The 3994-nt window shown below is 39.0% G+C and overlaps 1 non-coding gene across 1 annotated transcript; it reads left to right on the top strand.

The window, feature by feature from the left end:
* The first annotated feature begins 3365 nt into the window (after positions 1–3365).
* LOC126002874 (U1 spliceosomal RNA) lies at positions 3366–3526 on the top strand. Its single transcript, XR_007493484.1, has one exon. It is a non-coding gene; the product is annotated as a U1 spliceosomal RNA (small nuclear RNA).
* The last annotated feature ends 468 nt before the right edge of the window (positions 3527–3994 follow it).

The raw sequence follows: 3994 nt of genomic DNA, 5'->3' as shown, positions 1-3994 counted from the left end.
AGGGGTTCTCCTCACATCCAGTATATCAAGGCCTGATCCAATCTCTATGCTGCTCTTTATACAAAACGGTTTTCCTGATCTGAAATTGTGTCCTGGATTTTTCCCAAATGTACCCCAATAGTTCCTTATCATCTTGTCCTGGCTTTTCTTAGTCTTCTACTAAGAAGCCTGCTGCCGGGGCTGGAGAGATAGCATGGAGGTAAGGCATTTGCCTTTCATGCAGAAAGTCATTGGTTCGAATCCCAGCGTCCCATATGGTCCCTCGTGCTTGCCAGGAGCAATTTCTGAGCATGGAGCCAGGAGTAACCCCTGAGCACAGCCGAGTGAGACCCAAAAACAAAAACAAAAACAAAAACAAAAACAAAAAGCCTGCTGCCACATGCTTATGAGCAAGATCCTTGTGTCCTGTACCTACCACTTAAATACACTTCAGCAATTCTTGGTTGTCGTTGTCCCAACTTTTCTAGTTGCCAGCCATAGCCATGATTCATGTGAGTGAGTCTCCTGTGGTCAGGAATATGTGTCCCTGCCTGAAGATGCTGTCTCTCTGGGCACAGGAGGACTCTATCTGATCCTGCAATCTTACCTGGGTGTATGTAGAGACTGCGTCAAGAGAGATCAGAGATCACAGAGAGATAATGTCAAGAGAGTGAGAGACCAGCTGGAGATTTCCTTTTATGTACTGTTAGCTCCCACTCCAGCCATCTCATTATCTATTTTGATTGGATACCATTTCAATGGGTGAGATTTAAACTGATGAAATAATTTCACCTGGCACTTGACTCTTCCAGTCCTGTTATATCATTTGCAGAAGGGTTTCCACTTGGACTGTTCAAGTCAGTGTATTTTTTAGGTTAGGGGACAAGTTGTCCTCAGTCTGGTTTTTAAATATAGATTTTGAGCATCTGAAAATGAAATGAATGATTTGGGACTACTAAGGAGACAAGAATTAGTTTCTGTTGGCTTTAGCATGAGAACTGAATCTGCTGCTTTCAATCCAAAATTGCTGGTATTGATGATAGCAGAAAATAACTTAGTTCTCGCTGTCCAAAACCCTGGTCCCACAGTGATCTTTAAAAGAGGATCCTATTTTGGCCTGTCAAATTCAAATCCTTTTAGATAAATGGTGAAAGGTTCAGAATGATATATGAGATGATCAGTACTTCTTTGGCTCAGTGCCCCTCCATATAAATATGAGAATTAAAGTCTTAAATCCCTCTCTTTTTGTCATCTAGGGTTTTGCAGAGCTTTTATTAAAAAATAAAAGAAAGAAAGAAAAACAGAGGGCTTTAAACTTGCTATTCCTTCTGCCTAATTTTTTTTTAATCACAGACCCACACATGACTTACTATCTCAACTTCTCCAGATCTTTTCTTAAATGTTCTCTTCACTATAAGGGAGATTCTATTACACAACAGGGTGTGGTCACACAATCACCAAAACTATGTCCATCTTCTCTTTTATATTTTTCTTGTAATTTTTCTCACTATCTGAATGACTTCACCCATATAACTAAGAAAGACAAGGGACAATCAAATGAGAGACACAGTGACAGTCAAGAGAGAACTCTGCTGGCAGCCAACCAGTTAGAAGATGGTGAACTCTTCCTCACAGCAAGCAAGGTCACAAAAAGTGATTTTTATAGAGAAACAGAGAGGTTTTTAGAAAAAAAAAGTCGCAGATCATGGATAGAGAATAAACAATAGAATCATCTGTGACAAATTTTCTGAGGCACATTTCATTTTATCTGCAAGCCTAAACAAAGTAAAAGATTGATTTCTGAGGAAAGACAAAGTGAAGAAGACTGTCCTTTCCATTGGGTGTTGGGGTGGGGGAGGACAAACAGAAAAACTAACCTTATCTTTAGGTTTCGGGTCAAGGACTATTGTTCTTGGGTCAAGGACTACTGGTCTTTGACCTAGCTTCACCTTATTTTCATTTCAGCTGGTCTCCCTTTCCACTTGAGCTGCATGAGCTTATGAATTCTTCATGATTGGCACAATGCTGTATTATCATCTCTAGAAGATAAAGGGCACATAGTAAGTACTCAAATATTTGTTAGGCAAAAAAGCATGAATTTAGTCTTTCTCATCTTCCTTATTTTCTTTTTCTTAAATTTTATTTTATTGAAAGCATTATGATTTACAAAGTTCTTAATAGTTGAATTTCAGACATACAGTAAATCAGGGCCATTCCCACCATCTGTGTCAACTTCCTTCCACCAAAGTTCCCAGAGTGCATCCTATACCACCACTCTTTGTCCCTGGCCTACCAATATAACAGGGCCACTTTAAGTTTAGATTGTTATAGTTTGAGTTTCTTGATTCTATTGGTGTTGACTTTGGCTCAAATATTTAGTTCTGTCCTTTTTTGTATATCGCCACCAGTGCACCTGAGACCAGTTGGCCCCTGAGTCCAATTCCTTTTTTTTTTAACTTCTTAATTTATTAAAAAATGCAAAACTATGAGGTAAAATAAAACAAAGTAATTCTTGTCTCAAGGTTCTATGAAAAAGGCAGGAATCCCTATCTAAATGATAAAAAAGGGAGGTGGTAGTTTTTTTTCATAGGTGCAGAAAAAGGTGGAGAAAATACAAAGGAAAAACCTTTGGCTTAAAAACAGGGTATCCCTATCCATGAAGCATCCTGCCATAAGACCAGCTACAGGCTCCTGGCATAATAAGTTGTCTAACCCCAAAGTCTTTCTTCATGGTCACAGGAAAAGTTCTCCTCAATCAGTTGTTGCAGTCAGGCTTCTGTAATTAGAGATCTTGGGTTTTGCACAGATCCTTTGTTCAAGTCAGGTGTCATGGAATGTCTTCTGGTTACATCTCACTATTAGGTCATGAGGTAGAGAAACCTGCCCTGAAAGCAAGTTGTTGCTGGTTCCAAGTCATCATGGTGTCATGTAAACCCACTCTGGAGCAAGTCAGTGCCAGATCCATTTTTCTTATATTCTTCAGTTATTTTTCTGGTCATAATACACCCATTCTTATGAACTTCTTAGAGCCCCCCCCCATCAGCTACACAGTACAATTTGAATGTTTTTGCCTAACATAAAGAATCCTAGCCCATCCCTCTCATCTTTCCTCTCAGAACTTCACCATTTAACATGCCCAGTAGATACCTATCCTCACACCTCCACATTTTGTGCATTGTTCTTTCCATCTATAAAAATTTTGTAACATTCTTCCTCTATAGTTCTTGATTCTCCATAAAGATCCAATTAACATTTGGTCTTCCCTGGAAACATTTCCTCATTCATCTAGGAAGAATCAGCCTCTCCCCTCCCTACCTGGGTTTCTACTTAGACCACCAATATGAAAATACAGGTTCTTATACCTGCCTTCTACAAAACCATGATATATACTTACCTGGCAGGGGAGCTACCATGCTCACAAAAGTAGATTTCCATTCATGGCTCATTCATGACACTATGGATGTGCTGACCCCTGCATTTCCCCAAATGTGATAAACTTGACTGTATAATTTGTGTTAGTGAGGGACTGTGTTCGTACTCTCCCCCCCAAAAAATGTGGTATTAGTTTCAATCAACACTCCACCTAGCCAATGAATACCACCACAACACGTAGAAAAACCCACAGCATAAGCATGACAATGGGGAAACTATGCAGACCAACTTCAGCCATAAAGAATGAAGATGGAAACTCTGATGACCCAACAATGGCCAACCACCTAAGCAGTATTTCAGAAATGGAGTTTAGACAAGAAATATGGAGGTTGCTCACAGAACTCAAAGAAAGTATAAATCAAAACACTAATAAAAATCAAGAAAATATGAAGATAGAAATGAGAAAAAAAGCCTTAAATCAAAGGATCAGACAATGAAAAAGTTGCTCAAAGAATATGAGCAGATGAAAATAGAAGTCTTTGATAAGCTCAACAGAAACAAATTTAGAATCATTGGAGTCCCAGAGACCCAAGAAGAAAATCTCCAGGAAAAATCAATAGTCAAGAACATCATCACAAAGAAA

Source organism: Suncus etruscus, chromosome 2, assembly GCF_024139225.1.
Source record: "Suncus etruscus isolate mSunEtr1 chromosome 2, mSunEtr1.pri.cur, whole genome shotgun sequence".
NCBI lineage: Eukaryota > Metazoa > Chordata > Mammalia > Eulipotyphla > Soricidae > Suncus > Suncus etruscus.
This window is presented reverse-complemented; position numbering and strand designations above follow the sequence as displayed.